The following is a 25,900-nucleotide window of genomic DNA, read 5'->3' as shown; positions in this document are numbered from 1 at the left end:
AACCAACAACAACAAAAAAACGTTTTATTAATGCCACCTGCAAAATATACTTCTCATTCTTTTCTTTGTGTGATATGCATTTTTAGTTGTCAAAATTTTATGAATTATATATGCAAAGATTGTGGTCTTCTTGCGTAGAAACCTAATGATCCTGTGACTTTGTTCAGAACTGTTGCCAACTGTTACGTATCATCATATCTCTCTGATAACAAAACACTTCTAGATTTCCCAAGGACTTTATTACTTACATATATACAGTGATAGTGACAGAAGCATCTACTTCATTGGCAGTTGTGAAGATTAAAAGTGATCTTAGATTTAAAGTATACAACACTGTGTGCACAGGCTTAAAATTAGTTATTTTATCAGCATTTAACATTGCATTTTAAATTTGTTTTTCTTTAAAGTTAATAGATATATTTTACTGATTATAGAGAAAAACATGGTTTTCATATAGCTCCATATTAGGTTCAAATTATTGTGTATCCCTGCATTGTTTGCCTTTTCTATATTGAATACAAGATAAACTGTAAATAAGGATTTTGAACGAACTCTTTTGAATACTGCCCAACATTTTAATATTCTCTGTAATTTTCTAGAATCTACTTTCAAAATCATATTTAAAATTGTAGTTTCGGAATGAAAATTCTACTCTCTTTCATGTTAAAACAGTAGTGTCAATGAAAGCTCTATGTGGATTACAGACAAGTATGAAAAATATTAGGTGATGACAGGCATAGTTTAAGAAGCTTTCTATAATGCAGTATTGTTATACATTTTATTTTTTACCATTAACAATTAAAGTTTACCCATTTCCCAGGAATGGGTTAATCAAAGACATCAAGTCATGCTGCTAACAGATTCAGTCCCACTAAAATGTTTCAGTTTTTAAGAGTCAGAAAGAAATATGTTTGTTCTTATAAAGAAGAATAAAACAAATATTAGCAAAAGGTATCATAAACAAGGAAGGTCAGATAGGATCCCTGCCAACTCCACTAAAATCCCTCACACAAATGACACATCGATTTCACAGAGGAATGACTGTCAAGTGGGTCAACATTATATTCACATTTATTGTACTGATGTCAGAGTTGCAAGCCAAGATAAGATTGTAAAAACAATTTTTTAAAGTGGCATATTTTATTTCATCTAAATATTTGTACACACACACACACCACACACACACAATATGTATTTTTCCCCCCTCTGGTGATTTCTCATGGCCAAATTCTCTTCAATCTGATGCCCTTCCGGCATTCTTAGACCTCCACACTCTTAAAGGCCGTTGCATATGACTAGGAGCAAGGGACTAGATCAGTGACCAAACAGATGGCGAGGAATAGATAATTGGCCACTTGAGAAGATGATGAGTTACTCAGACTATGGCTTTGTCAAGGGAAATGAAAAATAGATTACATCTGTTTTAACAATTAAATGATTTCTCAATCGCTTATTTCAAGTAATATAATAAATAAAGGTTTTTGAAGATACTAAGAAGCTTACATATATTAATCTCTTAATTTATGGGGATACCAATACTAGTATTCTTATTTTATAGATGAGAAAGCTGAGACACTGAAAAATTAAGAAAGTCACCCAGGATCACTCAGAATATGAGGTAAGCCAAGAATCAAAACTAAGCAGATTTTCTCCAAAGTCATTAGATAACTACATTATGTCTTTGCTTTGAGTTCTAGAATGTTTCCAAATATATTTGTAATTATAAAAGTAAAATATGGTCACTGAACACAATTTGGAAAACATAGAATGGTAAAAAGCAGACAACCAACTGTAACCCTCCCACCTAAAGGGAAGCATTTCAAACTGTTAGTAGATTTAACAGGGTTGCAATAATTTCTATACATTCTGCATTTTGATCTGTTTTCTTTCTTTAAAAATAAAACATGGTTTTCTTCAAACATTATATTGTAAGCATTTGACTTTAGCTATAGTTCTAATATGTTAAGAGCATGCTGGTCATTAACTTTTTTTTTTTTTTTTTTTAACAAGAAAACCAGAACAACCTAAATATCAATGGATTTTCTAGGAACAATCAAAGAATTGAGATAGTAGAGTAAACTGGTACCCTGAAATCTGGAGACACTGCCCAAAAAAATCACCGATCTCACAAAAAACATATCAGCTTACCTGGAATAGAAGATGCTGAAGCCGTGAACTGATAGAAGCACCTAAAGAGTAATTCTAACAAATGGCTGGAAGTGGAGTGTGAAATAGCATGAGGAATAAACTCCTGCGGTTCGCAGTCTTTGAAGTCCCTAACATGTTTATGGGTTTTACCTCCAGTAAGTTCTCATGGTAAAAAATCAAGAAATTCCCTGGTGCTTCTGGTCTGGGAGCAGTGGAGAAACCAACTTGAAATATACCCAGATCATTCTCCATAACGAAAACCTGGCTGGCAGGTAGGAGAAAAGACCTTATCAGATCGTTATTACACCTGGGAATAGGACAATTATCTAACAAAGCATCCTCTGGCCTTTCTGTCTCACCAACTGGAGAAAGAAACACTTGTGAAGGTCACCACCAAGAGATGCAAGGTCACTAAAAGATTGATTTAATTATTATATTATAGAAAGCTTCCCTTCCCCCATAAAACCACCAAATCAATAAGGTTTCAGCTTAATAACTGTGGATTACAGTTGAAATAGCTGCAAGTCTCAGGTTTTAAGAAGTTCCTAGGAGAACACAAAAGTAACAGAGGAAAGAAAGTAGATGCTAGCAGAATTTGAAACTACTGACACCTACAGCTATAACAAAGTTTAAACACAATACAACTCACAGTCAAATTAACAGAAAAATCTCACAGTAAAGGTGTGTTTGCATCACTTCCTATTATCTGATACAAATATGCTCAACTTTCAACAAAAAAATTGTGAGACATTAAAAAAGTCAGGAAATGACAGTCTGAAGAGACAAAGCAAGCATCTGAATATGACTCAGAAGTAACACTGAAATTATCAGACACACATATGTAGATATATTTATAATGGCCAATATGTTACAGGTAGAATTAGACAACATTCAAGGATAGATGGGTAATATAAGCAGAGAGATGGAAACTAAAAAAGGATCAGAAGAAAATGCTTGAAATAAAAAAACTAGTAACAATTAAAAATATATTTGATGGACTCATCAGCAGACTGGATATGGTTGAGGAAATAATTAGTGAGCTTGAGGATCCTTCAGTACAAATTCAAACTAAAATGCAAAGAGAAAACAGGATAAAGAAGCTGATTTCAAGATGCTGAACTCAAATGATCTTCCTTCTTCAGCCTCCCAAAGTGCTGAGATTACAGGTGTGAGCAACCATATTTGACCTTTTTTTTTTTTTTTTTCTTTTTCTAATCTTGGTAAATCTAAATGGTATAACATGGTGATATAATCACCATTGTTTTAAATTTTATTTTATGGATTACTAACACCATTACTGATATATAGTGATTATTTTTTGTTCTAAGGCTTTAACTGTATTAAATTCATTTAATTTCCTTATCTGTATTAACTCATTTATTTCTCATGTAGCCCTGAAGTAGGTACTATTAATATGTTCATTTGTGGATAAGGTAATAGTCACAAAAAGTGACTAAATAACTTTGTTCTCACAACAGGGACCACTAGAGTTGACGTTTATTTGAACATGACCATTATTATTATAGAGTTCATACTATTAACCTCAATGTTTGAGTACTTCTCTGCTTGAGGTGAAACATATTATTTTGTGTAGTCATTCCTGATTGAAATGTGTTTTCATGGTTTAGTTCTTTATTGCAGCATAGAATCTTTTAATTAAAAAAACTAAATCTGGAAAACACTTGAATATGACATGAATAAATAAATGTATCATGAATGATTGAATGTGGCAGTCCTTATTTACAATGTCTTTTTATTCGAAGCTATTTATGGAATTTTATGATAAATAACATTTTGATTTTTATAGATAAATCTACCTTTCATTTAGTTGATTTTCTGACTTTGATATTCAGCTTTGAAAAGGTGATCTCCTGTAGTCCCAGCCACTTGGGAAGCCGAGGTGGAAGATCTGTTGACCTAGGAATTTGAGTCCAACCTGGGCAACATAGTGAGACTCATCTCAAAACAAAACAAAACAAGGTGATCCCCATCTCCATTACTATATAATTAAAATGAGATGTTTCTTAACAGGCAAGTACTCTTTATCCACAAGCTTCTTCTTAGTGTTTCTTCACTTCATTTTAACTGTGTATTCTGAATGTCATGAATTGTTTTGTTGATATTGTGTAAGGTTCTCCAAAGAAACAAAACTATTAGTATATAGATATAGAAGATTTATTATGGAAATTAACTCACACAATTATAGAGGCTGACAAGTCCCACAATCTGTCACATGGATGCTAGAAACTAGCGAAAACTAGTGAACTAGGAAAGCAAATGTAATTCAGTCCAAAGCTGAAGACCTGGAAACATGGCGGGGATGGGGAGAACTCCTGTAAGTTCCCCTGCCCCGGAGTCTAAAGGCCTGAGATCCAGGATTTCCATTGCCTGAGGGGAAGATATGTGTCTCAGCTCAAGGAAAGATGCAGATAATTTGTCCTTCTTCAACCTTTTTGCTCTATTCAGGGCCCCAATTAACTGGACAATGCCTGGCCACACTGGGAAGAGTAAATCTTCTTTACTGATCCGAATGGCAATTTCTTTCAGAAAGACATGCCCAGAAGTATTTTTAGCCAGTTATCTGAGCATCCCTTAGCCCCATCAAGTTGACAAATAAAATTAATCTTCTCAGATATATACTAAGACAATACGCCAACTTATAGTCTAATTGTATCATTTTAGTGGACTTTCATTGTGAACACTTGTTCTTTTGATAAGCGTAACTTATTTATTCCAGCTCCTATTTTTCACTCTGAACTAATCAAGCTCATAGAAACCACAATTCCTAGTACGTGCCATTGGTAATTATTAGTGAGCATGTGAGTATCTGGAGCTATCTATGTCATTGTACTTTTGAGTGACCAATGCTCTGAAATGTCATTTATGCATTTATTTAACACATATTACTTGGGTCTTTACTATGTGCCAAGAGGGTGAGAAATTTTCTGTAAATGGACAGACAGTAAATATTTCAGACTTTGTGGACCACACACATTTTGTTTTCTGTAGTGTCCTCCCCCTTGTCTTCCTCCTCCTACTTCTTCTTCCCCCAATTTTTCTACAACCCTTTGAAAAAGTGAGAACTGTTATTAGTTCCAAAGCCATATATAGGCCGTTTGTTGATTCCTGTTAGTATCAGAGTTTCAGTAGTGGGTGATGGCTGATGCTGATAATGTCTACACATTGACAGAACTCACAAAATTTACACCTGATTGAAAAGGATTCTAAAGGAATACAGGCCACTATAATGCAACCTATGAGTTGGGAGATTCAGGGAAGACCATTCAGTAACATTGAACTGAGACCCAAAGTGCACCTGTGAATTACTATCTTGTCCCATGAGTGTTAAATTTGCAGTCTCTTGAAAACTGTAGATCTTAGGAAGACAGGGTCATCGTGAACCTGCACCACTGTATCTTCAGATCCTAGCTCTGTGCCATTAAGGAATACATAAATAGTTGCTGAATAGATAAAGATCAGAGTTTGAACAAAACTAGGGTGGAAAAGATATGTCTCAGGGTCCCTTCACATTTCTCACTTGAATGCAAGGTAGACAGCAGCTTGCTCTTTTGGTTGGTAGAGAACCTATCTGAGACTGTGTGGGAAGTTTGATCACTATCATTTTGTTGGCGTGCACTCTATTTCATAAGGTGAAGTAGGGATAAGCTTAAGGTGAAGACTGGGTAGTGATTTACCAATCAACTGTCACTTTTTAATTAATTGGAAAGTTCTTTGAGATTCTGACAAGAGGCTGTCATTCTCCACTTTTCATGGGTTATTTTAAAATTTTATCCATGTCTATGCCTTTCTAAGTATTTTAGGGAGAGGTGAAAAATTCACCATCTGAGTTTTGTAGGTAAATTAGAAATGGAAACACAGATTTTAGAGGCAAATAAGTCTTTATCCCAGATTTAATGTATATACTTCACATCTTTAATGAAGGATAAAGTGGAAAGTGGTATTCACATGACGCATGGGGTTTACCTGGGTTTGGCAAAGTTAGAAAGCAGGTAACTTGACTTTAAGTGCTTTCTCTCTTGGGGTTCCTCTGCCTTAATCTTTATGGGTGACTAAGTTTTATCTCCTGATTTCATAGATGTTCAAGTTTTTTAAAAAATTATAGGTATATTTTATTTTTAGGTAAAATTTAAAACTTAGAAGTCTTCATCATCTTCACTAGAACCTCATACTGAACTACTGAGACTGTACCTTGATAATAGATCTCCATTTCTTTTGCTGTGACTTTTGTCTAAAATACCATCTCTGATCCCTATGACTGCTGTAATAGCTTTCTGACTATTGTACTTCCATCCATGTTTTTCCACTACGGTTTTCTTGTGATTTGCATCCTGGGTTATAATTCAGAAATTCAAATCTGATCATGCTAGGAACTTACTTAAAACCCTTCAGTAACGTTCCATAGCTGAGAAGGCTTTCCTTAGCATAAACTGTCCAAAAGTAGCAGTTGGAGCTAACTGCTGCCTACTGGCCTAGCTGCATCGTAAACCAGAAACTTTAGCTTTTCATATCAACTAGATTGGCCTTATTTCTATACCAGAAATCACATAGTCCTTTCCCACCTCCAAGCTCTCAAAAATCCTGAAAGCCATACTTTTATAATACTTTCCAAGCACTAAGTTACTTAATCTCCATTTTCAAGTCAACATGAAATGTCTTTTTATCCAGGGAGATGCTCGTGATTCTCTTGCATTTGTTAGATTTCCCCATTGACCAGGACTTATAGAGCCCCGTTACTCTCTTCCTTAATAATTGTCAGAAATATAAAAATAGAGAGCTCAACGTGAAGCTAAAGAAGAGAGAAAGAAGAAAACTGTTGGAGATATGTTAATAATTACAATTAGCAAGCAAAAATATCTTTTAAAATTACTTTAGGAAATTGGAATTAAGGAATGGGTAAGACTATTTGTGTCGTGTGTTCATTTGTGTATGCATGTGCTTTTACATTTAAAAAATATCTTACATGTAGTTTTCCCAATTACCATATATTACTTTTAGAATCAAACGACGGTAGTTGTTTTTGTTTGTCTCGTCAATCAGAAGGTATGCTTAAAGAGTTCAGAAACTGTTGTTTTTATTCTAAGGACACTTGTAATTTTAGCACAGTGTTTTGAACTAAGTTGTCCCTTTTATATACTTGGTAAATATAATGAAGAAAGAAACTAAAAAGAAGTATTTAATAAATAAATAAATTTAATGCCTTTGCCATACTCCCATGTGGCTTAATTAAAATTTATGTTTCTTCTTTTTTTTTAGTTCTGTAGGGCCTTGCTTTTCTAGATAAAAATATAGTGATAAATTCACCCACCAAATTTTCTAAAGCTGTTTCTCCTCAAGTAACATGCCTTTAAATATGTTTATTTTCAAGACAAGGCCTTAAGAAGTGGGAAACCAGGGTAGTGGTGAAATAGCAGGAACAACATTTTATGTGTAAGAGTCAATTTTAATACTCCGTTCATACTATATAGAGATTATCTTGTTCTAATACAATATGTATCAAAACCCAGTGTCAGATTCTTAGACTCCAAGGAGCAGAATTGACTCTACATGATTTTAAATTTCAAGCAGCATTTCTGAGATTGAAAAAAAAAAACTCTCAGTAGATATTTCTTCTCTATAATTCTTTAATTACATTGAAGGAATATTCTCAAAATACAGTATCTACCCAGTTTAAAAAAATAAAACATTTCTCTAACTAGGAAAGTAGTGTCACTAGGGACTTCAATAATCTATCTGAAGTACATATAGCAACATCTGGACTATTTGCAATCTATTAGCCCTGGATCCAAAATAGCTTTTCTATTCCTAAGTTCTGTGCATTTCCTTACAGCTCTGAAGATTATGCTGAAAAACAAGTGCCAATTTTTTTAAGGAATAAATTTAAATAATCATGGAGAATTAATTTCTCTTCAACCCAGCTAATTTTCTCCTCCTACTGCTGCTGCCATGGTCATTTTTACTAGATAATGTAGATATGGGTGTAATATCATGAACTAAAAAGTGGACATAATTGCAGATTTAGGGCAAAAATGTGTTTGGGTTGGGGTGGTGATAACAAACAACGTGATATTCTCATTTTCTCAGTCTTGAGAAGTCAAATGTCTCTGTAGGATACAATGTTCAAGGTCATGTTTTCCTGTAAAGAAACAAAAATGCTAATGTCTACAATTGTATTGGTAGAAAGTATATTTCAGATGTTATGTAAAATTAATTTTTAGGAACCAATTTATACTTATTGTAACTATATTATACAGAGAACTAAGCTAAGGCAAGTGTTTGACAGGGGAAGAAAAGTGTTTATTTAAATATACTTTTTTTTGTTTTGTTTTGTTCTGGTTTTGGTGTGTTTGCCAAAGTTCTGTGTTAATGAAACAAGCTGAAAAAAATATGTAGAAGGGTCAATGAAATAAAAAGTAGCATATTTAATTTATATTTGAATTTAAACCTATGGCTTTTAAACTTAGGGAAATCACAGACCTTTCTGATGATCTAAAGTAAAACATAAATATTATCCATAGGAAAAAATGCAAAAGCAAATAAAAACAGCACATATAAATTTCTACTACAACCCTTTAACTTCCCTTGATCCTCCCTTCCACAACACCTCCCACCCCTGTCCTTCCATCTAGGCCAAGGATTCTGGTGAACCTTGCCTTAGATCATGATCCCTTCCATGACTGCAGGTAGCAAGTGTTATTGGCCTATAAATAATATTATGCAGAGAAATAATAGTAAGGCCAAAAAAATACACACAGCAAAATTAGATTAAGAAGAGTGAAAACATCCTGAAACCAACATCTGTACTGTTTAATTAAAGATGATTTTTGGAGGTTGCTGGGGCTGGGCGATGGAGGAAATGGGAGACACTGGTCCAAGGATACAAAGTGAAATTTTAAAATGAGATGATTTTTCATTTCCATCTTTAAACTCTTCATTAAAAAGTTAAAATCCAAAATAAACGCATATAATTTTATTTCTCAATTAAAATAGACGCAACTTGTGAAGTTTATTTTTTTCATGTATGGCGAAAATGGCTTTTCTTCCTAGTACTTATTTTTGGTAATAGAAACACTAGACTGTGAATTCCTTTGGGATAAGAACAATGTCTCATTTTCTTCTTTATATTTAGCACCTTGTCAAGGATCCACCATACTTTACAAGGGAAGTAAATATTTGTGAAGGGAGGGACCAATGGAGGAACAAAAATAGGAGAAATGAAGAAATTTAAGAAGTGAATAGGAAACAAACAAAGGAATGAATAAAGGACTGAAAAAAAAAAAAAGCAGCAATATAGCCAATTACCAACTTATTTATCAATGTACAAAAAAGATCTCCTTCTTTCTGGCTTTGAATTCTTCCTACTGAAATGACAACTTTCTTAGTAGTATAAATATGTGAAAAAGTTGCAGAAGAAATAAGATTTTATGCTAAAGAGAGCTTTCTCAAACTCAGTCAGGCTCTGTTAGACTCTTTATGGTACTGTGAATGAGGCATGATACTTTGGGCACTGGAAAAAACATATTGAAAATGCCCCAGTTTGTGCTTCCCTGTCTCTCTCCCTTCTGTCTGCTGCTTTCGTAATTTCCCATATTCAAACCCTTCACTTCAATATTCTAAAATCATCTCTTTCTGCTCATCAGTCCATTAACTTTACTCTCCCTTTCCTTCACAGTTGATCCTTATTTATCATGGAAATGGACCTTCTCACCTACATTACTGGTGATTGAGTCATAAAAAGGTAAAGCATTTGCACTGTAAAAGAAATGTTGCTAAATCAAAGGGTTTTAATTCTAGCAAAGAGATGATGTGTAACTGTGTGGCATCTATAATCTTTTATTGAGAAATATTTTCTCAATAGTCCAATGTTCCTAAAAATCACATAGTTCAGCCTATCCTTTCTTTGCTTTTGCACTTGACTTTGTCTTCACTAGTCTGGGTCTGTAGTAAAAGGAAGTAGTAACAGTTGGGAGGCTCTAAGGAATCCCACCAGGCTTCAAGGAGTACTGAGAAAGATTAAGTTCCCCTACGGAAATTTCTAGATTTAGATTGTCTTATGTGACAGACCATCTTGCTGCCAAGATGACATGCTGCCAGTTGATAATGGGTACCATTTACATAATGGATTAGTCTAATGAAAAAGGAAGGGGTTAACTGCCAGAAAAATCCAGATTTGAATTCTAGAACCACTTCATCCAGGTTTAGTGGCTTTTCTAACTTTTCTGAACCCTTGAAATGTTCTGATAGTAATAATAACTAAAAAGCCTTGTAAAGATTTAATGAGACTGAATATGTAAAGCACAGTGTGACATATATACGTTCTAAGTGCCCAGAAAATGTGGATTTCCATCTCTTTTCCAACTTACTTTTATTAGGCTTGTGTTACTAGGAAGGAAAGGACATAGTTTAATTGTTAAACTCAGATAAATATATGATAATAAATACATAAGTATAGGTAATAAATACATGTTAAAATATAGGACTGTATTGTTAGAGTTTCTCTTACTCCCAATAACATCATTTTTCAAGTATTTGTGACATGTTCTTGAATGTCATTTGACTACTTGACTTTGATAGCCATGTAGTATTTCATTTTAGCAAAAATCATAAATAAAATTTTAATTCTGTATTTTTTCTATTTTTGTTTTACATACTCAGTCTTACCATTAAAGAAACAATGAACTAAAATAATATATGTAAAATTTTGTATCTCACATGACACTTGATATGGTGTGGCTCTGTGTCCCCACCCAACTTTCTCCTTGACTTGTAATAATCCCCATATGTCATGGGAGGGACCCTGCGGGAGTTAATTGAATCATGGGGGTAGGTTTTTCCCATGCTGTTCTTATGACAGTGAATAAGTCTTGTGAGATCTGATGGTTTTATAAAGGGGAGTTCCCCTGCACACTCTCTCTTGCCTGTCACCATGTAAGACATGAGTTTGCTCCTCCTTCACCTTCTGCTATAAGTATGAGGCCTCCTCAGCCACGTGGAACTGTGAGTCAATTAAACCTCCTTCCTTTAGAAATTACCCTGTCTTGGGTAAGTCTGTATTAGCAGAGAATAGGCTAATACAGTAAATTGGTACTAGGTAGTGAGGTGCTGCTGTAAAGATACCTGAAAATATGGAAACACCTTTGGAATTGGGTGACAGGCAGAAGCTGGAACAGTTTGGAATGCTCAGAAGAAAACAGGAAGATGTGGAAAAGTTTAGAACTTCCTAGAGATTTGGAGGACTCAGAAGACAGGAAGATGTGGGAAAATGTGGAACTTCCTAGAGACTTGTTGAATGGTTTTTACCAAAATGTTGAAAGTGACATGGAGAATAAATTCCAGGCTGAGGTGGTCTCAGACAGAGATGGAGAACTTGTTGGGAACTGGAACAAAGGTGACTCTTACTATTATGTTAGCAAACAGACTGGCGGCATTTTGCCTCTGCCCTAGAGATTTGTGGAACATTGAACTTAAGAGATGATTTAGGGTGTCTGGCAGAAGAAATTTATAAGCAGCAAAGTGTTCAAGAAGTGACTTGGGTGCTGTTAAAAGCATTCAGTTTTACGTATTCACAAAGATGCATTTTAGAATTAGATCTTATGTTTAAAAGGGAAGCAGAGCACAGAAGTTCAAAAAATTTGCAGCCTGCCAATGTGATAAAAAAGTAAAATCTATTTTCTGAGGAGGAATTCAATCTGGCTGCAGAAATTTGCATAAGTAATTAGGAGCCAAATGTTAATCACTAAAACAACGGAGAAAATGTCTCCAAAGAAGGTCAAAGACCTTTATGGCAGCCCTTCCTGTAACAGACCTAGAGACCCAAAAGGAAAAAAATAATTTATTGGGCTGGGCCCAGGGCCGCCCTGCTGTGTGCAGCATAGGGACTTGGTGCTCTGTGTCCAAGCTGCTCCAGCCATGGCTAAAATGTGCCAAGGTGCAGCTCGGGCCATGACTTCAGGGAGTGCAAGCCCCAAGCCTTGATGTCTTCCACGTGGGTGTTGGGCCTGCAGGTACACACAAGACAAGAGCTGAGCTTTGGGAATCTCCACCTGGATATCATAGGATGTATGGAAATACCTGGATGTCCAGGCAAAAGTCTGCAGCAGTGGTGAAGTCCACATAGAGAACCTCTGCTAAAGCAGTGCAAGGGGAAATGCAGGGTTAGAGCCCCCACACAGAGTCCCCATTGGGGCACTGCCTAGTGGAGCTGTGGGAAGAGGGCTACCATCCTCTAGACCCCAGAGTGGTAGATCCATCAACAGCTTACATCATGCATCTAAAAATGCTGCAGATAATCAATAAAATCCTGTAAAAGCAGCTGGGAATGAGGCTTGTACTCTGCAATGCACAGGGGTGGAGCTGCCCAAGGCCATGGGAACCCAACTCTTGCATCAGTGTGACCTAGATGTGAGACCTGTAGTCAAAGGAGATCATTTTGGAGCTTTAAGATTTGGCTGCCCCACTGGATTTCAGACGTGTGTGGGGCATATAACACCTTTGTTTTGGCCAGTTTCTTCCATTTGGGAGAAATTGACCCAATGCCTCTACCCCCAATTATATCTAGAAAGTAACTAACTTGCTTTTGATTTTACAGGCTCATAGACAGAAAGTACTTTGTCTCAGATGAGACTTTGGATTTAGATATTTGAGTTAATGCTGACATGAGTTAAGACTGTGGGGGACTTTTGGAAGGCATGATTGGTTTTGAAATGTGAGAACCTGAGATTTGGAGAGGCCATGGGTGGAATGATATGTTTTGGTTTAGTATCCCCACCCAAATCTCACCTTGACTTGTAATAATCCCCACAGGTCATGGGAGGGATGTGGTAGGAAATAGTTAAATCATAGGGACAGGTTTTTCTCTTACTGTTCTCATGATAATTCTTATGAGATCTGCTGGTTTTATAAAGGGAAGTTTTCCTGCACATGCACTCTTGCCTGCCACCATGTAAGACATGACTTTTCTCCCCATTTGCCTTCGGCCATGACTGTGAGGCCTCCCCAACCACGTGGAACTGTGAGTCAATTAAATTTCTTTCCTATATAAATTACCCAATCTCAGATACATCTTTATTAGCTGCATGAGAACAGACTAAGAAAACACTTTTAGAGTAGAAAGTCTCAGCACAGTTATATATATTTTTAAGGCTCTTATAATTAAGTTTTTTCTTTTTTTTTTCTCTCTCTCTCTCTCTTCCTTTTTTTTAAAGTTTATTTTGAGTTCAGGGGTACATGTGCAAGCTTGTTACTTAGGTAAACTTGTATCATGGGGATTTGGTGTACAGATTATTTCATCACCCAAGTATTAAGCTTAGTACCCATTAGTTATTTTTCCTGATCCCTTCCATCCTCTCACCCTCTACTTCGTGGTAGGCCCCAATGTCTGTTCCTCTGTGTGTGTCCATGTTTTCTTATCATTTAGCTCTCGAGTATAAGTGAGAATTTGTGGTATCTAGTTTTGTTTTAGTTTGCTAAGGATAATGGCCTCCAGCTCCATTCATGTGCCTGCAAAGGTCATAATCTCATTTTCTGTGATGGTTGCATAGTTTTATATGGTGTATATATGCCACATTTTAAAAATTCAGTCTATCTTTGATATGCATGTAGGTTGATTCCATGTATTTGTTATTGTGATTAGTGCTGCAATGAACATATGCATGCATGTGTCTTTATGACAGAATGATTTATATTTCTTTGGAATTACTGGGTCAAATGGTAGTTCTGCTAGTAGGTCTTTTAGGTCTTTTTAGGTTTTTTTAGGTCTTTGATAAATTGTCAGCCAGGTGTGCTGGCTTATGCCTGTAATCCCAGCACTTTGGGAGGCTAAGGTGGGAGGATCATTTGAGGTCAGGAGTTTGAGGCCAGCTTGGCCAACATGGTGAAACCATGTCTCTACAAAAAATACAGAAATTAGCCAGGCATGATGGTGGGTGCCTGTAATCACAGCTACTTTTGGAGGCCGAGGCAGGAGAATTGCTAGAACCTGGGAGGCAGAGGTTGCTGTGAGCTGAGATCACACCATTGCACTCCAGGTTGGATGACGGCGCAAGACTCCATCTCAAAAAAAAAAAAAAAAATTAATTGCCACACTGTTTTCACAATGATTGAATTAATTTGCACTCCCACCAACAGTGTACAAGGATTCATTTTCCCAGCAATCTCATCAGCATGCATTTTATTTAATATTATTTTTTCTATAGTTTTGGGGAACAGGTGTATTTTGTTACATGATTAAGTTCCTTACTGGTGATTTCTGAGATTTTGGTGCACCCATCCTCCAAGCAGTGTTCATTGTATCCAGTGTGTAGTCTTTTATCCCTCACCCACCTCTCACCCTTTCCCGTGAATATCCCCAAAGTCTGTTATATCATTCTTTGTCTTCTCAAAGTTTAGCTCCTATTTGTAAGTGAGAACATACAATATTTGGGTTTTCATTCCTGAATTATCTCATATAGAATAACGATTCCCAACTCCATCCAGGCTGCTCCAGATGCCATTATTTTGTTCCTTTTTATGGCTGAGGAGTATTACATGGTATATATATATACCACATTTTCTTTATCTACTTGTTGGTTGATGGGCATTTGGCCTGGATTTATATTTTTGCAACTCAAATTTTGCTGCTATAAACATGTGTGTGCAAGTGTTTTTTTCATATAATGATATATTTTCCTTTGGGGAGATAACCAACAGTGAAATTGCTGGGTGGAATGGTAGCTCTACTTTGAGAACTACTTTTCGTTAGTTCTACTTTTCATTAATTTTTATTTTAGGGTTGGGGGTACATGTGAAGGTTTGTTACATAGATTTAAAAAAGGGTCGTGGGGATTTGTTGTACATATTATTATACCACCAAGGTATTAAACTCACTCTCAGGTCACAGCACAATAAAAATAGAAGTCAACAGGAGGTTGGCCAGTCATTTTTTCTGCTTCTCTCCCTTCTCCCACTATCCCTCATCAAGTGGACCCCAGTGTCTGTAGTTTCCTTTTTTTGTATTTATAACTTCTTATCATTTAGCTCCCACTTATAAGAACATGTGGTATTTGGTTTTCTGTTCCTTCATTAGTTTGCTAAGGATGATAGCCTCCAGCTCCATCCATGTTCCCACAAAAGGCATGATGTCATTCTTTTTTTATGGCTGTATAATATTTCATGGTACATATGTACCACATTTATTTTTATCCAGGCTGTCGTGGATGGGCATTTAGGTTTATTCAATGTCTTTGCTATTGTGAACTGTGCTGAAATAAACATTCATGTACATGTGTCTTTAGGGTAGAATTTTTTTTATTTCTCAGTATATAACCAGTAATGGGATTATTGGGTCGAATGGTAGTTCTGCTTTTAGCTATTTGAGGAATCACCATACTGCTTTTCACAATGTTTGAACTAATTTACATTTTCACCAATAGTGTATAAGTGTTCCCTTTTCTCCTCAACCTCACCAGCATCTATTTTTTTTTGTTTTTTAATAGCCATTCTGACTGGTATAAGATAGTATCTCATAGTGTTTTTTATTTGCATTTCTCCAATGATCAGTGATATAGAGCTTTTCTCATTTGCTTGTTGGCTGCATGTATGTCTTCTTTTGAGAAGTGTCTATTCATGCTCTTTGCCTACTTTTTAATGGGGTTGTTTGTTTTTCTCTTGTAAATTTGTTTAAGTTCCTTAGAGGTGCTGGATATTAGACCTTTGTCAGATGCATAGTTTGCAAGTATTTTCTCCCATTCTGTATGTTGTCTGTTTCTCTGTTGACAGCTTATTTTGCTGTATGGAAGCTTTTTAATTAGATCCCACTTGCCAATGTTTGCTTTTGTTGTGGTTGCTTTTGGTGTCCTTGTCATAAAATCTTCTCCTGTTCCTAGATCCAGGATGGTATTGCATAGATTATCTTTCAAGGTTTTTATAGTTTTGGGTTTTACATTTAAGTCCTTAATCTATCTTGAGTTGATTTTTTGTATATGTTATAAAGAAGAGGACCAGTGTGAATCTTCTGCACATGGCTAACCAGTTATCCCAGCACCATTTATTCAATAGGGAGACTTTTCCCTGTTGCTTATTTTTGTCAGCTTTGTAAAAGATAAGATAGTTATAGATGTGCAGCCTTATATCTTGGCTCTTTATTCTGTTACATTGGTCTATGTGCCTGTTTTTGTAGCACTACCATGCTGTTTTGGTCACTGTAACCTTGCAGTATATAGTTTGAAGTCAGGTAATGTGATCCCGTCCGCTTTGTTCTAGAATTGCCTTGGCGATTTGGGCTGCATTTTGGTTCCATGTAAATTTTGAAATTTTTTTTCTAATTCTGTGAAGAATGTCATTCGTAGTTTGATAGGACTAGCATTGAATCCATAAATTGCTTTGGGGAGTATAACCATTTCAATGATATTGATTCTTTCTATTCTTGAGTATGGAGTATTTGCCATTTGTTTGTATCTTCTCTGATTTTTTTGAACAGTGTTTTGTAATTCTAATTATAGTGATATTTAACCTCCCTACTTAGCTGTATTCATAGGTATTTTATTATTTTTGTGGCAGTTGTGAATGGGATGCCTTTCTCATTGGGCACTTGGTTTGTCTTTTACTAGTGTCTAGGAATGCTTGTGATTTTTGTACATTGATTTTTTTATCCTTCAGATTTGCTGAAGTAATTTATTAGCTGAAGGAGCTTTGGGCCAAAGACTATTGGGTTTTCTAGATAAAGAATCATATTGCCTGCAAACAGAAATAGTGTGACTTTCTCTTTTCTTATTTAGGTGCCCTTTATTTTCTTCTCTTGCCTGATTGCTCTGGTTATTACTTTCAATACTATGTTGAATAGAAGTAGTGAGAGGGCACATCCTTTGCTGGTTTTCAAGGAGAATACTCCTGGCTTTTGCTCAGTCAGTATAATGTTGGCTGTGGGTTTGTCATAGATGACTCTTATTATTTTGAGGTATGTTCCTTCAATGCCTAGTTTATTCAGAGTACTCAACACGAAGCGATGCTGAATTTTGCCAATGGCCTTTTCTGCATCTACTGAGACAATTTTGTATTTTTTGTCTTTAGTTCTGTTCATGTGATGAGCCACATTTATTGATTCGTGTATGTTGAACCAACCTTGCATCCCAGGATGAAGCCTACTTGACCATGGTGGGTAGTATTTTGGATATTCTGCTAGATTCAGTTTGCCAATATATTGTTGAGGATTTTTGCATTGATATTCATTGAGGATATTGGCCTGAACTTTTTTTGTTGTTGTTGTGTCTCTCTCAGGTTGTGGTATCAAGGTGATGCTGGCCTCACAGGAAGAATTGGGGAGAAGTCACTCCTCCCCAGTTTTTTTGAATAGTTTTTGCAGGAATGGTACCAGCAATCTTTGTATATCTGGTAGAATTTGGCTGTGAATCTGTCAGGTCCTGGGATTTTTTTGGTTTGTAGGCTATTTATTACTGATTCAATGTTAAAGTTTGTTATTTATTTATTCAAGGAATAAATTTCTTTTTGGCTCAGTCTTGGGAAGGTGTATGTGTCCAGGAATTTATCTATCTCTTCGAAGTGTTCTAGTTTGTGTGCATAGAGGTGTTCATAGGAGTTTCTGATGGTTGTTTTTATATCTGTGGGGTCAGTAGTAATATTATCTTCATCATTTCTAATTGTGTTTATTTGGAACTTCTATTTTCTTCTTAATTAATCTAGCTAGTGGCCTATGTATTTAGTTGATTTTTTAAAAATCAACTCCTGGATTCATTGATCTTTTGAATGAGTTTTTTTTTTTTTGTCTTAATTTCCTTCAGTTCGGCTCTGATTTTTGTTGTTTCTTATCTTTTGCTAGCCTTAGGGTTGATATATTCTTGCTTCTCTAATTCTTTCAGTTGTGAAGTTAGGTTGTCAAATTGAAATATTTCTAACTTTTTGATGTGGGTATTTAGTTCTATTAGTTTCCCTCTTAATATTGCCTTAGCTGTGTCTGAGAGATTCTGGTCCATTGTATTTTTATTCTAATTCATTTCAACAAACTTCTTGATTTTTGCCTTAATTTCATTATTTACCCAAAAGTCATTCAGAAGCATGGTTTTTAATTTCCATGTACTTGTATGGTTTTGAGCAATTTTCATCATGTTGACTTCTATTTACATTGTGCTGTGGTCTGAGAGTATCTTTGGTATGATTTCAGTTCTTTTACATTTGTTGAAGATTGTTTTATGCCAAATTATGTGGTCAATTTTAGAATATATGCCATATGGTTATGAGAAGAATTTATATTCCATTGTTTTTGGGAGGAAACTTTTGTAAAGGTTTACAAGATCCGTTTGGTCCAATGCTGAGCTTAGGTCCTGAATATCTTTGTTAATTCTCTGCCTCTGTGATCTGTCTTATATTGACAGTGGAATGTTGAAGTCTCCCACTATTACTGTGTGGGAGTCTGTGTCTCTTTGAATGTCTCTAAGAGCTGGCTTTATTAATCGGTGCTCCTATGTTGGGTGTACATATATTTAGGACAGTTATGTCTTCTTGTTGAATTAAACCATTTACTAATATGTAATGCCCCTCTTTGTCTTTGTTGATCATTGTTGGTTTGAAATCTGTTATGTCTGAAATTAGGATTGCAACCCCTGCTTTTTTCTCTTTTCCACTTGCTTGGTAGATTTTTCTTCATCATTTTGTTTTGAGCCCATGAGGGTCATTACATGTGAGATGGGTCTCTTAAAGACAGTATACCATTGGGCTTTTTTTTTTTTTTTGAGATGGAGTTTCGCTCTGTCGCCCAGGCTGGAGTGCAGTGGCCGGATCTCAGCTCACTGCAAGCTCCGCCTCCCAGGTTCACGCCATTCTCCTGCCTCAGCCTCCCGAGTAGCTGGGACTACAGGCGCCCGCCACCTCGCCCGGCTAGTTTTCTGTATTTTTTAGTAGAGACGGGGTTTCACCGTGTTAGCCAGGATGGTCTCGATCTCCTGACCCCGTGATCCGCCCGTCTCGGCCTCCCAAAGTGCTGGGATTGCAGGCTTGAGCCACCGCGCCCAGCCTACCATTGGGTCTTGCTTTTTTTAATCCAGCTTGCCACTCTGTACCTTTTAAGTGGGGCATTTAGTCCATTTACATTTAACGTTAGTATCGATATGTGTGGATTTGATTCTCTCATTGTGCTGTTATATGGTTATTATGTTTGCTTGTTTGTGTGGTTGCTTTACGGTGACACTGGTCTTTGTGTTAAATTGTGTTTTGTTTTTTGTTTGTTTGTTTTTGTCCTAGCTGGTAGCAGTCTTTCTATTCTATTTTAATGCTCTTTTCAAGATCTCTTGTAAGGCAGATCTGGTGGTAATGAAGTCCCTAAACATTTGCTAATCTGAGAAGAATCTTATTTCTACTTCATTTAGGGAGCTTAATTTGTCTGAATATAAAATTCTTGATTAATTTTTTTTTTTTTTAAGAATGTTAAATATAGGCTTCCAATCTATTCTGGCTTTAGTGTTGTAGCTAAGAGGTCTGCTGTTAGTCTGATGGGGATCCCTTTGTAGGTGACCTGTCCTTTCTCTCTAGCTGCCTTTAACATAATTTATTTTATTCTGACCTTGCAAAATCTGATGATTATGTATCTTGGGGATGACCTTGTGTAGAATCTTGCAGGACCTTCTCTGTATTTTCTGAATATGTTGGCCTCTCTAGCAAGGTTGCGGAACTTTTTATGGACAATATCCTGAAATATGTTTGCCAAGTTCTTTGCTTCCTCTCTTTCTCTTTCAGGGATTCCAGTGATTCATAGATTTGGACTCTTTACATAATTCCATAACAGTCGGAGGTTTTGTTCATTTGTATTTATTCTTTTTTCTTCATTTTTGCCTGATTGTCTTATTTCAGAAAACCAGACTTCAAGTTCTGAGATTCATTCCTCAGCGTGGTTTATGCTGCTGTTAATACTTGTGATTGTATTGTGAAATCCTTTTGTTGTGTTATTCAGCTCTGTCAGACTCATTAGGTTCTTTATCACAGAAGCTATTTAGTCCTTCATCTCCTGTATCACTTTATTGTGATTCTTATTTTCCTTGGATTGGGGTTTGCCATCCTCCTGAATCTTGATGATCTTTGTTTCTATCTATATTCCAAATAATATTTCTGTCATTCCAGCCAGTTCTTTCTTGTTAAAACTCTTGTTGGAGAACTGGTACAGTCATATGAAGGACATATGACACTCTGGCCATTTGATTTGCTGGGGTTCTTGTGTTGCTTCTTTCTCATCTCTGCATGTGAGTGCTTCCTTAACTGCATTGTAGATTGAATACAGTCAATAGACTTCTTTTCTGGATGTTTTCATCAGGCCAAGGATTTGTGGAAGTTCTTTCTTTAAAGCTGATGTTTTGTCTCTAGTTTCAGAAAAGAGTATGTTAGTGAGATATTTTTGGTGTTCAAGTTTTGGGGTGTAACCCAGCTGGTAACACTTAAACTTCTTGGTCATTAGACTCTTGCTTAGCTGTGTGGCTCCCCCATGTTTCCTCACAGTTACTGCTGTGTTCCCTCTCAGTGCTCTGAAAATGTGGGTTCCTCTCCCCCTTGAGTGCTGGCTATGGTACATGACTTGGCACTCCTGGGCTGGCCACTGCAGCTCTGGGCAATCTCAGTTTTTATGTTTCTTTCCCAGCTTAGAGGCAGCAGAGGAAGAAGTTTTAGTAGTGGTTGTGGCCAAGGGTTATTTTCTTGACTCTTGGGGACTCTACCCCAGAAATATGCAGGGCAGTAGTCGCTCAGTGCAGTCAGCTCAAGATGGAGAGTTTGTCCTATAGACCCAAGCCAGGGATTCCCTGTCTGGTAATGAGCTGTGAGGGGGTGTGTGGGACCTGTGGAAGATGGAATGGCTTCCCCTCCTTGGGTCAACTGCAGCTTGTTGGAGGTATAAATAAGGCATTTAGGGTATTTGCTCCTTGGTTAGTTCATGGGTGGCAAGGGTGACAGAGGCAGTGGCAGAAAAACTTTCAGTTCCCCCTGGATGCTCTGTCCAGGGCATTGCCTAGTTGGTACTGGCTCAACAGTTCTAGTGGGAGGGGTGCTGGAGGCCCAGGCCTGGAGGACCTGCCCAGTGATGAGATATGGGAATGGGTACCCACATAACTGCCTGGCCAATTTTCCATAGGGCTACTGTGGTATGCTTGGGAACTGCTCCAGTCCCTAGTCACCTTGGATTTTCCAGAACCTAGAAGTGTTACCAGTGAAGGCAGTGAAACAGCAAACATGACAGCTTGTCTCTCCCTCTGGGAGTTTTGCCCCAGGGAGGTACAGACCGGGTGTCAGCCCAAAGAAACATGTAGGACGTGACTGGAGAGGATGTGGCTGGAGACCCCGGTTGAGAGGTACCACCCAATGAGAAGGAATGGAATCAGGACTCACCCAAAAAAGCAATCTGGCCACATTTTGGTAGAGTAGCTCTCCTGTGCTTGGTTTCCACTTCAGCCTCTGGTCATCTCAGACCCTCTGAAGTCCAAACACTAGAATGGCTGTTGTCAAGCAGCAAAGTTGCCCAAACTTTCTCCCTCTGGGAATGCTGTCCCAGGGGGAATTCAAATCTTTGTGGCTGGAGAGCTCAGGCAGGGTTGGCTAGAGGCCCTGGTTGGGAGGTCCTGCCCAGTAAGGAGGAATGGGTAACTGGGTGAAATTCCAAGACAATGGGTCTTATTTTGTGAAGTGCTGTGGAAGTGAGACCTGTGAGCTATTGCTGCTCAGCCCCCTGGATACAGCCTCTTTCCTAGGGGTATGTACAGGAGTCTAACATCTCACTTTGCAGGAGCTGAAGCTACTTTTTCTGGTAGTCCCAAGTATGTAAGTCTCTAGGGTCTACAGGCATGCCTTAGCAGCTGTACTGCTGACACTCCATGTAGTTCTGTTTGCCAGACTGAAGACTGAAGTCCCAGTGGCGTGGGTCCACAAAGAAAGTCTTCTGATCTGAGGGTTGCAAATATCTGTGGGAGAAGCATGGTTTCCTGGGGACACTGATTCACTCACCATTTCTCTGGACTGGGGAGGATTCCCTGGCTCTGTGTTGCTCCCAGGTGGGCCATTGTCCTGTCCTGCTTTTTCTCTTCTCTGTGGGTCAAGTTGTTTCCTTGATTAATCCCAAGGCAAGTACCTGGATATTTCAGTTGAAGGTGATGTATTTACTTGCCCGTTCTGTTTCTCTCCATGTGAGGCACACACACTAGCTGCTCCTGGGTGAGCATCTTGGCTACTCCCTACTTTTAGTTCTTTAAGGACTCTCCATACTGTTTTCCATAGTGGCTGTACTACTTTACATTCCCATCAGCAGTATAAAAGTGTTCCTTTTCCACCACATCCATGCCAATGTCTATTATTTTCTGATTATTAAATTATATGGTATATATATATAAAATGGTATCTCATTGTGGTTTTAATTTGTATTTCCCTGAGTATTAGTACTGTTGAGCATTTTTTCATATGTTTCTTGGCCATTTATACATCTTCTATTAAGAACTGTCTATTCATGTATTTGCCCACTGTTTGATGAGATTGTTTTATTCTTGCTGATTTGTTTGAGGTCCTTTTAGATTCTGGATATTAGCCTTTTGTCAGATGCATACTTTGTGAAGATTTTCTCCCATTCTGTGGGTTGTCTGTTTACTCTGTGGTTTCTTTTGCTATGCAGAAGCTTTTTAGTTTAATTAAGTCCCACCTATTTATCTTTGTTTTTGTTGCATTTGCTTTTGGTTTCTTGATTTTGAAGTCTTTGTCTAAGGCAATGTCTAGAAGAGATTTTTCGATATTACATCTTAGAGTTTTTATGGTTTCAGGTTTTAGATTTCAGTCTATGATTCATCTTGAATTGATTTTTGTATAAGGTGAGAGATGAGGGTCCAGTTTCATTCTTCTACATGTGGTTTGCCAATTATCCCAGCACCATTTGTTGAATAGGGTGCCCTTTCACCACTTAATGTTTTTATTTGCTTTGTCAAAGATCAGTTGGTCATAAGTATTTGGCTTTATTTCTGGGTTCTCTTCTATTCCATTTGTCTATGTACCTATTTTTATTCCATGCTGTTTTGGTAACTATAGCCTTGAAGTACAGTTTGAAGTCAGGTAATGTGATATCTCGAGATTTGTTCTTTTTGCTTAGTCTTGCTTTGGCTATGTGGGCTCTTTTGGGTTCAATATAAATTTTAGGATTGTTTTTCTAGTTTTGTGAAGAATGATGATGGTATTTTGATGGAAATTGCATTGAATTTGTAGATGGCTTTTGTCAGTCTGGTCATTTTTACAATATTAATACTACCTATCTATGAGTATGGAATATGTTTCCATTTGTTTATATCATCTCTGATTTCTTTCAGCAGTGTTTTACAGTTTTTCCTGTAGAGATCTTTCAACTACTTGGTTAATTATATTTCTAAGTATTATATTTTATTTTTACAGCTGTTGTGAAAGGGATCGAGTTCTTGATAGGATTCTCAGCTTGGTCATTGTTGGTGTATAGCAGTGCTACTGATTTCTGTACATGGATTCTGTACCTTGAAACTTTACTGAATTCATTTACCAGACCTAGGAGCTCTTTAGATGAGTCTTTAGGGTTTTTCTATGTATAAGGTCATAACATCAGCAAACAACAACAGTTTGATTACTGATTTATATGCCCTTTTATTTTTTTTTCTGTGAATTTTTTTTTTTTTTTTTTTTTTTTTTTGGCTGGGACTTCCAGTACTATGTTAAATAGAAGTGATGAAAGTGGACATTCTTGTCTTGTTCCAGTTCTCAAAGGGAATGCTTTCAACTTTTCCCCATTCAGGATTATGTTGGCTGTGGGTTTGTAATTGATGACTTTTATTACATTAAGGTATATCCCTTCTATGCCAATTTTGCTGAGGGTTTTAATCATAAACAGATGCTGGATTTTGTTGAATGCTTTTTATGTGTCTATTGATCATATGGTTTTTGGTTTTTAATTTTGTTTATATGAGGTATCACATTTATTGACTTGCATATATTAAACCATCTCTGTGTCTCTGATATGAAATCCCCTTGATCATGATGTACTATCTTTTTGATATGCTGTTGGATTAGTTGGTATTTTGTTGAGAATTTTTGTATCTATGTTCATCAGGGATATTGGTCTCTAGTTAGTTGTTGTTGTTATATCCTTTCCTGATTTTGTTATTAGGGTGCTACTGGCTTCTTAGAAAAATGTAGGAAGGATTCCCTCTTAATCTTTTAGAATACTTTCAGCAGCATTGGTACCAAATCATCTTTGAATGTCTGATATAATTCAACTGTGAATCCATTTCCCTTTGAAGTTAATCTTTGCTTTTAGTCCACTGTGATGTAAGAGGATATTTTATATTATTTTGATTTTTTAAAATTTATTGAGACTTGTTTTGTGGCCTATCATATGGTCTATGTTGAAGAATGTTCCATGTGCTGATGAAAACGATGTATATTCTGCAGTTGTTGAGTAGAATGTTCTGTAAATATCTGTTAAATCAATTTGCTCTCAGGTATAGTTTAAAACCATCATTTCTTTGTTGACCTTCTGTCTTGATGACCTGTCTAGTCCTGTCAGTGGAGTATTGAAGTCACTCAACATTATTGTATTGCTATCTATATCATTTCTTAGGCATAGTAGTATGGCATTATGAATTTGGAAGCTCCAGTGGTAGGTGCATATGTATTTAAGATTTTGATATTTTCCTGTTAAGTTAATCCTTTTATTATTATATAATGTCCTTCTTTGTCTTTTTTTACCCTGTTGCTGTTTTAAAATCTGTTTTGTCTGATATAAGAATAGTAAATCCTGCTGACTTTTAGTTTTCATTTTCATGGAATATATTTTTCCACCCTTTTACCTTAAGTTTATGTGAGTCCTTATGTGTTAGGTGAGTTTCTTGGAGACTCTTGGAGACAGCAGATCCTTGGTTGGTAAATTTGTATACACTCTGCCATTCAGTATCTTTTAAGTGGAGCACTTAACCCATTTAAATTCAGTGTTAGTGTTGAGATGTGAGGTACTGTTCTATTCATCATGCTGGTTGTTGCCTAAATATCATGTTTGTTTTTCACTGTCTTATTGTTTTATTGGGCCTGTGAGATTTCTGCTTTAAGGAGGTTCTATTTTGATGTATTTTGAGGGTTTGTTTCAAGACTTAGAACTCCTTTTAATATTTCTTATAGTGCTGGCTAGGTAGTATTAAATTTATCTAAAAAATGCTTTATTCTTCATTTATGGAGTTTCGTTTTGCTGGATACAAAATTCTTGGCCGACAATTTTTTTTTTTAAGGAGGCTAAAGATAGGACCCCAGTTTCTACTGGCTTGTAAGCGTTCTGCTGAGAAATCAGCTGTTAATCTGATAGATTTTCCTTTACAAGTTACCTGATGCTTTTGTCTCACAGCTCTTAAGATTCTTTCCTTTGTCTTGAATTTAATAAGCTGATGACTATGTGCCTGGGTGATGATCTGTTCATGAAGAATTTCCCAGGAGTTCTACCAGACTCTTGTATTTGGATGTCTACATCTCTAGCAAGGCCAGGTAAGTTATCCTCAATTATTCCTTCAAATAAACTTTTCAAGTTTTAGGTTCTCTTCTTCCTTAGAAACATCAATTCTTCTTAGGTTTGGCTAATAATTTAACATAATCCCAAATTTCTTGGAGATTTTGTTCATTTTTTAAAATTCTTTTTTTCTTTGTCTTTGTGTGATTGGGTTTATTTAAAAGCCTTGTCTTCAACCTCCAAGGTTCTTTTTTTTTTTTTTTTTTTTTTTTTTTT

General features: G+C 36.5%; 1 long non-coding RNA gene across 1 annotated transcript in view; it reads left to right on the top strand.

Annotated features, from left to right (window-relative positions):
• Positions 1 to 6,663: 6,663 nt before the first annotated feature.
• LOC108533763 (uncharacterized) overlaps positions 6,664 to 25,900 on the top strand; it is a 23,587-nt gene continuing 4,350 nt past the window's right edge. The window contains exons 1-3 of the long non-coding RNA XR_001886816.1: positions 6,664 to 7,062; positions 9,839 to 9,904; positions 25,563 to 25,662. This is a non-coding gene — a long non-coding RNA (uncharacterized LOC108533763). The remainder of the gene's footprint in view (positions 7,063 to 9,838; positions 9,905 to 25,562; positions 25,663 to 25,900) is intronic.

The sequence above is a fragment of the Rhinopithecus bieti genome, unplaced genomic scaffold, assembly GCF_001698545.2.
Source record: "Rhinopithecus bieti isolate Rb0 unplaced genomic scaffold, ASM169854v2 scaffold_11404, whole genome shotgun sequence".
NCBI lineage: Eukaryota > Metazoa > Chordata > Mammalia > Primates > Cercopithecidae > Rhinopithecus > Rhinopithecus bieti.
The sequence above is the reverse complement of the archived record's forward strand: the minus strand, read 5'-3'. Positions and strand labels throughout refer to the sequence as shown.